Genomic DNA, 11,795 nt, shown 5'->3' on the forward strand with positions numbered 1-11,795 from the left:
ATGGGCCATTTGTATTATAATTAAGGGGAAATAATGCTAAAAGTCAGAAGGACCAATCATATACAATTATAAATTTGGTCTAACAATTATATAGATGGTATAATTAAATGGCGTCTGTGTAGCCCATAACTTTATCAAGATGAACAAATAGAAGTATAATTTTTCAGGAGAAAAATTCATAAAGGAATGCTAATTTCTTTCCATCCCCACTAATTTCCAGAATTTCTAAACTTATGATTATTGTCTTCCATTACACCTGCAATTTGAAACTATGCTCCTGCAACACTATAGTTACTTTTTGTTTGTTTGTTTTTTGCTCCTTGAATATTTCCCACTGTTTCCTTATCTTTTTATTTTAAGACTTCTTTTCATGCCCTTTATTTTGCTACATTATTACCCCATATGTAATGAATGTGGTTAAACCTTATGAGTTAGTATAAAGATCTCAACTTCTGGGATCCTTATGTGTTCTATGTTTTGTAGAAGCCCAAAGGCAGTATAGTCCTTAACCGGCTAATTTGATTATAAACAGTAATGTGCTTGCTGTATGTGATACAGGGTTGCTACAGGCAAGAGTCAAGAAAGAATTCTTGAAACGTTTTGTGGTGCAAAAGGGGCTTTTGTTTTAGCATCGGGACAGGACTCATGCACACAAAGAGCCACACTTGTATGGTGAGGAGTGCCTGATTCTATTTTTAAGTTGGGATGGGGGAGGCTGAGGGGGTGGGGAGTGGCATAGAGATAACTTAAGTTTCTAAGGAATTTCTATATGCTGCAAACAGGGTGTACAGGACCTTGGAGGTCTTACTATTGTTAAGATAGGGCTGCTTTGGGTCTCCAATCAAACATTGGCATGAAGGCAGCCATGAGTTCCTTGAGGAAGGTCATGCTCTGCATGTCTTAGATCTTTATCGGTGGGCTGTAAGCTGTAAGGAGACTTCATTTTTACTGTATTTCTCTTGTCTTTGTTCTCCTCATCAGGGCTTGTCCAAATGAGACCCATTGTAACACAGTACAACTTTGTGGTCCTTTGGCTTACCTTGACCTTCCTGTCCCAGAACCGTTACAACCAACCAAAAAATTTGTCAAGACACAGAGATATGGGTTCATTTTCAGAACCTCCTGTTACAACTCACAAGACCATTCTTCTGTCTATCTGATCTGGTGAAGGCCTCTTTCTCTTTCAAAAATTCTCTGTCTCTTTCAAAAATGTATGTTTCTTACATACATTCCAGTTGGGAACTGATCAAATCTGGGTACCATCTTCAAGAGTGAGAATCTCTGAGAACAAACTGAGGGTTGATGGGGGGTGAGAGGGAGGGGAGGGTGGGTGATGGGTATTGAGGAGGGCACCTTTTGGGATGAGCACTGGGTGTTGTCTGGAAACCAATTTGACAATAAATTTCATTTATTAAAAAAAAAAAAAAGTGAGAATCTTAGCACTGACATCAGTCTTTCAATTAGTTACCAGATATCTGGTAGGAGGTCCTTGGATGTGAAAAACACCTTGCCTATCTGAGAGTTTGCAAAAAAAGTAGAACAGGATTTTGTAATCTCAGCATTATTGATATATTGGGCTGGATAACTTGGTTGGGGCAGCCTTGTGCAATTTATGAGATATCACAGAATCCCTGGTCCCTACCCACCAGATGCCAGTAGTAACCCTCCTCTGCCTTTCTCTGGTATGCTGGGTATGGCAACGTACTACAACTTCAGACCCTGCCAAATATCCCTGGGAGGAGGATTCTGGGCCAAACAACTCACAGTTGAGAAACACTGAGATAGATTAATAGGCTTGTACTTTTATCACTGTGTTTGCTGTTAGCTTGTTTGAAGATTTCCTGGCTTAAAGCATTGCAAAATCCCAGAGGGAATGAGAGACAAATTCCAAGGAATCTACAACCTATTTCTGACAAATGTGAACAGTGAAGAAAATTCATACAAAAACAGAGCAACTACCCATTATTTCTGTACATAAGTGTTTATTTTTTTTCTTACAGGTGTTGTGCACATATTTTTATGTGGGTTGAAGTTCCTACCAGTTCTGCCTGTAAAGAAAAGCATGCACCCCTTTCTCAAAGAAGCAGGGTAATTAGCCTAGGGTATAAATTGTGTATTTATAATGGAAACCATATTTAATTGTGGAGAAATTTGGGGGACACTCTTAGAAATTGCTTAATCATCCAAATCTGTCATTACTAAATCTACAGAAGAAATTATTTTAAATGGATCCTTCATCATGGATAAGAAAAGATACAAGTTGGTATTAATTTAGCAACTAGAAATAATAAAATATAGTTATGAAAATGTCTGTAAAGTATTTTAAGTCTGTTTTTAATGCCCATTTATTTTGACAGAGAGAGCTAAACAGGCTCCAAGCTGCAGTACAGATCCCAACACAGCACTCCATTTCATGAACCACGAGATCACGACCTGAGCCGAATTCAGATGCTCAACTGACATAGCCACCCAGGCCATCCTAAAGGATTATTATTTTTTTTTTTATTTGGGGGAGGGAGGAGGGCCAGAGAGAGAGGATGACAGAGGATCTGAGCAGGCTCCATATTGACAGCAGAGAGCCCAATGTGGGGCTTGAACTCACAAACTATGAGATCATGACCAGAGCCGAATTCAGACGCTTAACTGACTGAGCGTTCCAGGTACCCCAATGATGGGTAGTTGAAACTTGGCTGTAGAATATTTAATCTGTTGTTAATAACTGGTAGTAAAAGTTTTTACCTCATTGAAATACTACCTCACACCCGTTAGGATATAGCTATGCCCTGTTGGGAAGGAAAATGGGGTAGATGCCATGGAAAACAGCATAGTAATTCCTCAAAAATTTAAAAATAAGATTACCATACAAGCCAGCAATTTCACTGCTGGTATATAACAAAAAGAATTGAAAGGACTTGAATAAACTTTTGCGTGCTTATGGTCATAGCTGCCTTATTCACAACAGCCAAAGTTCAAAGCAACCCAAGTGTTTGTCAATAGATGAATGGATAAACACAAAGGGATATATTCATATAGTAGAATATTATTCAGCCTTAAAAGGAAGGAAACTGGCATACACTACTATGTAGATAACCTTGCAGACGTTAGGCAAAGTGAAATAAGCCGTTCACAAAAAGACAAATACTGTATGATTCCACTTATATGAGGTACCTAGAATAGGCAAATTTATGGACAGAAAGTAGAATTGTGGTTGCCAAGGGATAGGGTAGCCAGGAAAGGGTAGCTGTTATTTAATGGGTCAAGAGTTTGAGATTTGCAAGACAAAGAAGTTCTGGAGATCTGTTTCACATGTACATGAATGCACTTAACATTATTCAACTACGCACTTAAAAACAGGATGGTAAATTTTGTTATGTTAATTTATCACAATTTTTAAAAAGTTATTACTTCTCTCCTGTGTAATCTGCCCAGGCAGTAGAGGTTTCTTTTCTCATGATATTTTATTTTCAAAGTTTTGACTTTAAATTGATATTTATCATGCTTTTCAACTACTTTTGAAAATATGAACAGAAATTTCTCACATCTACAGAAGCTGATGTTACTTTTTTTTTTTTAATTTTTTTTTTCAACGTTTATTTATTTTGGGGACAGAGAGAGACAGAGCATGAACGGGGGAGGGGCAGAGAGAGAGGGAGACACAGAATCGGAAACAGGCTCCAGGCTCTGAGCCATCAGCCCAGAGCCCGACGCGGGGCTCGAACTCCCGGACCGCGAGATCATGACCTGGCTGAAGTCGGACGCTCAACCGACTGCGCCACCCAGGCGCCCCTGATGTTACTTTCAATGAGGTTACTAAGGCAAACCATTCACTTACGTTCCACCTAAACCCTTTGTTTCTTTTACCTTAACCTACATTCAGAAAAATAAAGCTGCTGAGGTGCTGTTAACACCAAGTAATTTTTGCTTCCCCAAATGACCAAAACCTTCAACCTGTAAACCCTAGCTTGACATTCAAAAGTAAGAGGAAAATTATAAAAATTTGGGTATATTTCCTAATTCTTAGTCACACTGTTATTTAATCCAAAATGGGATAAAATTTATCAATGAAAAGGAGAAACTCATCCTGTAAGATGAGTAAATTTACAAAAAAAAAAGTATAAAATATATTTCATAGATTTAAAACTAATAGGCCCTAGAGATTCGGTAAGGGCCTCAGTTCATCTATTTACTGAATATATTAAAAATAGTTATTGATGATGGCAACATGGGAGTCTACTCTTCTCTAATGTTAAGGGTTGATCCGGAAAAAAAAAAATCCTTCCATTTTTAATTTTTGTCCCCTTCCCTCTACCCCCTGCAACAGGTAGTTTCTGCTCTCCTCTCACCTTCTGTGACTTTACCTTCTCTCTTTCTGCAGAGAAAACATCAAAAAAAGAAAATTCTCAGAGAAAAGGACTGTAGAAACTACCTTTGATTGTTAATATTGCAAAGAGTAGATAACCTGGTGTAAGCTAATATTGCCACCATCAACAATAACCATATTACTGAAGAAACTGAGTCAAGACCTCCAGAACTCTTTTTACAAAACAGAGGACTTTGCAAGTAGGATCAAACACAAATATCCAGTGGATTTGAATCCATCACAGGAATTAAACTTAGAGAAAAATGTTCTGCAATCATTTACTTTCTAATGTGATTTTTTTCCTCTACAATATTTCTTTTAGTCCCCCAGGGACTAGCATTCCCTCATATTTTAAGGACCCAGCTCCGTACAAGGGGCTTAACAGATGTTGTGGGGCAACATCTGAAGGTCAAAATCAGGGTGTTGGTTCCAATGACCATGTTGTGAGTAACACAACTTATGAAGTCAAGTGGTTTCATATACAGCTTGGAAAGTACAGAAGCATCAATGACACTCATTTTCATGTGTCCCTGAAAGCTATGGCCTCTCCTATGTTTCAAATACGAAATTCTTAATGGCCTTTCCTTGGATAGGCAGAAACCCCTTCTGCCATGATCACTGTTCTTTCCTTTTTTTGTCATCTTGGAAAACAAGAAAAGGTGAGATATTTTTCTGAGACATTTTTAATACTCTATTTTCTAATAGGCATTTAAGAAAAAAAATGTGTATTTCTTCTCTACCTTCCACCTCAATTTTGCAGACTGTGTTTATGAAAACTGGAATGAAACCCTCTCTGGCTGGTATCCAGTTTTAACAAATTCCTTAAGATTCATAAAATATGTCTGCAGGAACCTTAATGTAGATTGTAAAATGAGAAAACATTTAAGTAACCTAAAGAAATGATTGTTTATACTATAGCATTAATTGACTGGCCTTATCTGCCAATTCCTCAGAACAATGATCAATATTATATACAAAGCTTTTAATCAGACACTTTTTTTATATAATATGGTTTTTATATATATTTTAAAAATATATCTTCATTTTCTCCATCATGTTCTATTACTTGTTATGCCCCAGGTTTAGAGCTGGCAAAAAAAAAAATAAATAAATAAATAAATAACCTCTGCTTTGTAAAGCCCCAAGACAGAAGTTAATTTTGTATCCTTATTATCCTATGCCTTTACACTCACTAGCAATACAAGGCATGTTAATTAACACTAGTTGTTACATCTATGTAAATAAGTTAGCCCAACTATAACACGGACACAGTACATTGCCATAAATTCAGACTACCTTAGGTAGCCATCCATGTATTAGAGCACTGTCAGTTTTACAAATACTGTTGGTAATTTTGATTTCTTACATGTATGCTATTAATGAAATCCATGTCGAATTTCCATTACCTATAAAAATGGAGTGAAAAAAGGGTAAATAAGCCAGATACTATTTAAATGATGGGATATTAGATATTCAGATCACAGTTCTCACTATTGAGAAAAGAAATCTTGTGGGGGGGGGAGAGGGGGGAAGGGGGGATGTGAACATGTGATTGTGTGACCTTTTTGTCAAGCTGTAAGCCTTTTCTATCAGGCCCAGCAAAGGGTCATCTGATTCTCAAGAAATGTAAGTTTTCCTTTCCAGTATTTACTTATGATAGGCCATGTGTTTTCAACTATGTAGAGATCAAGATTAGTCCCATCTTTCTCCCCTGTTGCAATAGACTTGATGTTTTTCCTGACTCCTTGTCCAGAGACTACGCAGAGGTTCTTTGGGCTCCGCAAGGAAGATTTCAGAGAAGAATTTAACTCCTATATGGGGGGTTGTGTCTGAAAATGACTGTTTTCTATTCCTTTGTAATAGCTTTTTCACCTATTTCATCTGTCTAGTGCTAATTTTTCTTTGCCACATCTAATTTTTAACACTTTGCCTTGAGTTGGTATTGGAGCTCCTGGAACTGGTACCAAAAAAAAAAAACAAAAAAAAAACAACAAAAACGCTATATTCTGATGATTGATATTTCTGTGAGTAGTCCTCTTGGCCTTTAACCAAGGAGTCCCATGTGTTCTACAAACTGTGGCAAAACTAAGTTGTTAGTCTGCAGGTAGGATACAATTCTTAGACTCTTCACAGTTCTTGAAACTAGCAATCATATTCTGCATTTCTTTCCACAATGACTATATGAGTCCTAGTTCCTCATATGCAATTTTAATAAGCTCTTCCATCCTGCTGGTTCTCTCATTAATGAGTTAAATATGACATTGACACATGCTCATTATCTATTTGTAGGACAGTGAGGATTTTAACAATTTGAGAACTGTGCTCTTCTTATAGTGTTAATATGCCAATGTCCACCTAGCATTTTCAATGACCTAGTTCACATAATGAGACATTTTTAAAAAGTCTATAGCTGTTTAGATGCCATGCCATATGGTGGAAAGTCAGCTCCACAATTGTTTCAGCCTGTTCATTTGCAAGAGGCAAATTGATATAAAATATTTCACCATGCCTCATCTGTCTGAAAGTAGTGATCTCCTACAGCTTTCATTAGGCATCAAAAGTCATAAAATTATTCCTTAAAACTAAATGGTCTAGTTGATTTTCAGGTCTTGAAACATTTTATTGAATGTCTTCTATCGTGTGTGTCCCATGATGAGGCAATGACATGTATCTACTATATAGTGGGTTACTCATTGAGGAGATAGTAACAAACAAGAAAAGCCTGTTAATAAAATTTAAAAGTATGTGAGTATTTTCATTTGGTAAGAAGTCAATAAATATATTTAAATATGTAATTCATGTCAAAATAATCCTAAACTTGTTCTTTAAAATAATCTAACTCATTTGGCAGTGATAATAATCATCAACATGTCCATATAAAGGAATATAGTCCAGATAGAAACATGAATCCCTGTTTTGTTCAAAAGGCATAGAACAAGAAATGATACCAATTCTATACCATTTCTTTCCCAAATCATTCTATGAGCCCATCATTTTATTAATATCACAACCATATAAAAACAAAATCTACAAATCATGATCTCTCGTAACCTCAGATGCAAAAACCAAACAAAACCTACCTCCATAAAATACTGGGAAATTGTATTTGTTAGTGTAGAAACTGAACTATATATCATTACAAAGTGGAATTTATTCCAGGTAGGCAAGTCTGGTTACACGTGGAAAACAATGATCACTGTAAGCCACCACATCAACGGGATAAAGAAGCAAAACCATATGGTCACACTCATTCAGAAAAAAGCATTTGGTAAAGTGCACCATCCATTTAGATAAAAAAAAAATGCTCAGCAAATGAGCAATAGAGAGCTTCTTCAACTTGATAAAATAGATCTAAAAAATCCAACAGCTAACACGGGTAACAGTGAGAAATGACATTTCCCCTTAAGACCGTGAAGGATCCAGGCAAGGATGTTCTTTGTTACCACTCCCTTTCAGATTTGTATTGGAAATTCAGTATAAGGATAAGACAAGACAAGTAAATAACAGATATACAGACAGCAAAGGAAAACATAATACTGTCTTTGTAAGCTACAAAATTGCTCATGTAGGAAATACCAAAGAATCACCACAAAAAAATACTTAATGCTAATAAAGGTATATAGCATGGACACAGATTATTTTCTTAAGAGTCAATTGTTTTTCTGTGTATCAGTAATGATCAATTTGAAATTTAAAACACCAAAGTCATTTATAAAATTACCATTAAATGAAATTCTTAAGTAATTATAACAGACTATGTACAAGAAAGGATATATATTATATATACACACACATATATATATATCCAAATATAAAGAGCTCTTAAACTCAGCAATTAGAAAAAAAAAACCCACTAAAAATGGGCTAAACATGTGAACAGACACCTACCAAAGAAGATGTAGAGTTGAAAAGTAAGCATATGATGAGACTCTCAACATCACTCATGACTGGGGAATTTCAAATTAAAGTAGCAATAAAACATTCCTACACACCTATTATAATGGTTAGATTAAAAACAAAATAAAAAGCGGTATCAATTTTTGGCAAGGATGTGGAGTGACAGGAATTCTTATTCATTATTCTGAATGTAAAAGGATTCCAACTTAGAAGAGAGTTTGGGAACTTTTCAAAAGTTAAATTTGACTTTCTGTACAATCCAGCATTCACAATCCTAGGTATTTACACAACGGATTTGAAAATTTATGTTCACACAAAATTCATACAGGAATCCTTATAGCAACTTTACTCCTAAATTTCCAAAATTGAAATCAAACAATACATATATAATAACTCAATACATGGAGTTTATATGATATATTTATATGATATAATATATATATAATAATATTTCCTGATAAAATGAATGAGCTATCAATTCACAAAAAGATCTGAAAGAATCTTAGAAGCATATCATCAAGTGAAAGAAGCTGGCCTCAAAAGTCCACATCATGTATGATTCCATTATATGATATTCTGGAAAAGCCGAAGTAATAGAAACAGTAAAAAGACCACAAGTTTCCAGGGCTGTCAGAGGAGGGGAAAAGAATGAATAAGTGGAGCACAGGAGACATTTAACATAGTAAAAATATTCTCCACAAGATATATGGTGTTAAGTATTTTTCAAAATTAATAGAGCTTCACAGTAAAAAGACTATTTTGTGTCAGTTTACTCTCCCCACCCCCCCCACCCCCCCCAAAAAAAAAAAAAAGAATTGGAGGCTGAGAATCTGAGGAAGGAATTCAGACCTTGACAAGAAAGTGATGTGTATTGTAAATGCATGAAACAACCACAGGAAGGGTAGGGCAGGAGGAGAGGGGGACGTTGAGGGGGGAAAGTGCTCCCTCTAGGTAACATTGGGAATAAACAGAACCTTTAACACTGAAAGCAAAAGAAAATGCCTATTAGCTGTGTTAATAGTTGATAAAATGGCTTCCTTTGGGGGTACAGGTCAACAATTCCAATACCGCTATACGTGCATATGGGAATTAAACAAGTAAATGCATGCCACATGGTAGGAATCCCTTTTTTCAGTTTTGGAACAGGAGCTTACAGATCCTCAAGGGGAGGAAGCTGGAATAAACCATTTTTAAATGGATTAGAGTTAAAAACATCAGTAAAATAAAATTTTCCTTATTATAGTTACAGATGGTTATATATGGAAATGTTTATACATGTTTGCTTTATACATGTTAGTATACATGTGTAGATTTGTCAGATGACATGGCCAAAAATGAGCCAGAATCCAGATGTTAGTTTCAAAAACCACTCTCTAATAAAAGGAGTCAGGGATCCTAAGAGAAATCACTGACTGAGGCAGAAAATATGCAACAGGAGTCTGGACCATCTTGTAGTATCACAACTTTTTTTTTTTTAAGTACTAAAAATAAAAATACCAATGAAAACTGCATTGATGGGAGTATGTCAAAAGGATACGTTAACCAAATGAGAGTTCCAATGGCCAAATACTAAAACTATGCGAGAGATCAATTAGTATTGCTTTAAAACCCGAAGCATAAACTAAATATCCAAGTATCCATACACGTAAAAAACTGAAAAATTGTGGAAGAAGACACAAATATATCATTCAAAATAATTCCATATACTTTATGTAGATATTGTACCCTTAAAAAGGTAGAGCAGGGGCGCCTAGGTGGCTCAGGCAGTTAAGCATCCGATCGGCTCAGGTCATGATTTTGCGGCTCGTGAGTTCGAGCCCCGCATTGAGCTCTGTGCTGGCAAGTTGGAGCCCAGAGCCTGCTTCGGTTTCTGTCTCCCTTTCTCTCTGTCCCTCCTCCATTTGTGCTCTCTCTCTCTCTCAAATATGAGTAAATTTAAGAAAAAAAAAATTAAAGGTAGAGAAAACTCCTTACCTGCTAAGACTGGCTTGTACACAGTGAGTCCTTTGCAAAGAGTACAGCATAAAGAAAGGTAACGGCAGAGAAAATTCCACTGAAAAACAGTACCTCAGCCAAGTGATCAAGGATTACAGCAACAGTAGTAAGTCATATTGAGAGTAGGCGTCCTAAACAGGGTAGGATGACAATGTACCTTCCACTATGGTCTTCCTCCCCCAAAAGACATTAACCCAGTTTCATAACAAGGCAATCACCCAGACAAATTTTAAGAGAGGGACCTTGTAAAAAATATAGGACTAGTAATCCTCAAAACTGTCAGGTCATCAAAAACAAGGGACATCTGAAAAACTCTCATAGCTACTGGGAGCCTAAGGATACGTGCAAACTAAATGCAACATGATATCCTAGATGAATTCTGGAACAGAAGAAAAGAACTGGAAAAGCTGAGGAAATACGAATAGAGCACAGACTTTAACTACTGTAATATATACGTATGGGCTCATTGTGAAAAATGTATCATACTAATATAAGATGTTCATAAGTAAGGGAACAATAGGGCATTGCATGTTATGTGATTTCTGAATTAGTTTTCCACTTTTTCTGTAAATCTAAAACTTTTCTAAAAAATAAAGTTTATTACATTTTTATGGCATATGTGTCAGAAGGTAGCACGATTCAAAGAGATACAGGACATTTTAATGAAAAAATATAGATATGGAAAGTTTCCTTTAAGACTAAAAAAGTTTCTCCCTTACCTGGGTGAGGCTAAACGCGTATGCACACATGTCTATGTATGTGTGTGTGTGGTGGGGAGAGGTGAAGGGTTCTAATTATGTATTGACCAAAAGCCAGGTAGTAGAATGATTAGTGATGATTTATAATGGAACTTAAAACTACCTACATGTTTGTCTGTATAAGAATGGATAAATAACGTGTGGCATATTCACATAACAGGATTCAATAGGATTATAGGAATGATAGAATTGGCACAATGATGAATGAATTTCACAAAGTTAAGAGTGAGCTAAAACAGCCAGACATAGAAGAATATGCATTGTATGATTCTGTTTGTATAATGCATTTTTTTTTATTTTTTTTTCAACGTTTATTTATTTTTGGGACAGAGGGAGACAGAGCATGAACGGGGGAGGAGCAGAGAGAGAGGGAGACACAGAATCGGAAACAGGCTCGAGGCTCCCAGCCATCAGCCCAGAGCCTGACGCGGGGCTCGAACTCCCGGACCGCGAGATCGTGACCTGGCTGAAGTCGGACGCTTAACCTACTGCGCCACCCAGGCGCCCCTGTATAATGCATTTTTAAAAATAAATGAAACTGATCTATCCTGGTTACCCTTTGTGGGGAGTAATGGAGCTCTGGTTAAGAAACTCACTGAGTAGGGGCACCTGGGTAGCTCAGTAGGTTAAAAGCCAGACTTCAGCTCAGGTCATGATCTCATGGTTCATGGGTTTAAGTCCTGCATTGGGTCTGTGCTGACAGCTCAGAGCCTGGAGTCTGCTTCTGATTCATTCATTCTCTCTCTCTCTCTCTCTCTCTCTCTCTCTCTCTCTCTCTCTCTCTC

Source organism: Herpailurus yagouaroundi, unplaced genomic scaffold, assembly GCF_014898765.1.
Source record: "Herpailurus yagouaroundi ecotype Mexico unplaced genomic scaffold, PumYag 164, whole genome shotgun sequence".
NCBI lineage: Eukaryota > Metazoa > Chordata > Mammalia > Carnivora > Felidae > Herpailurus > Herpailurus yagouaroundi.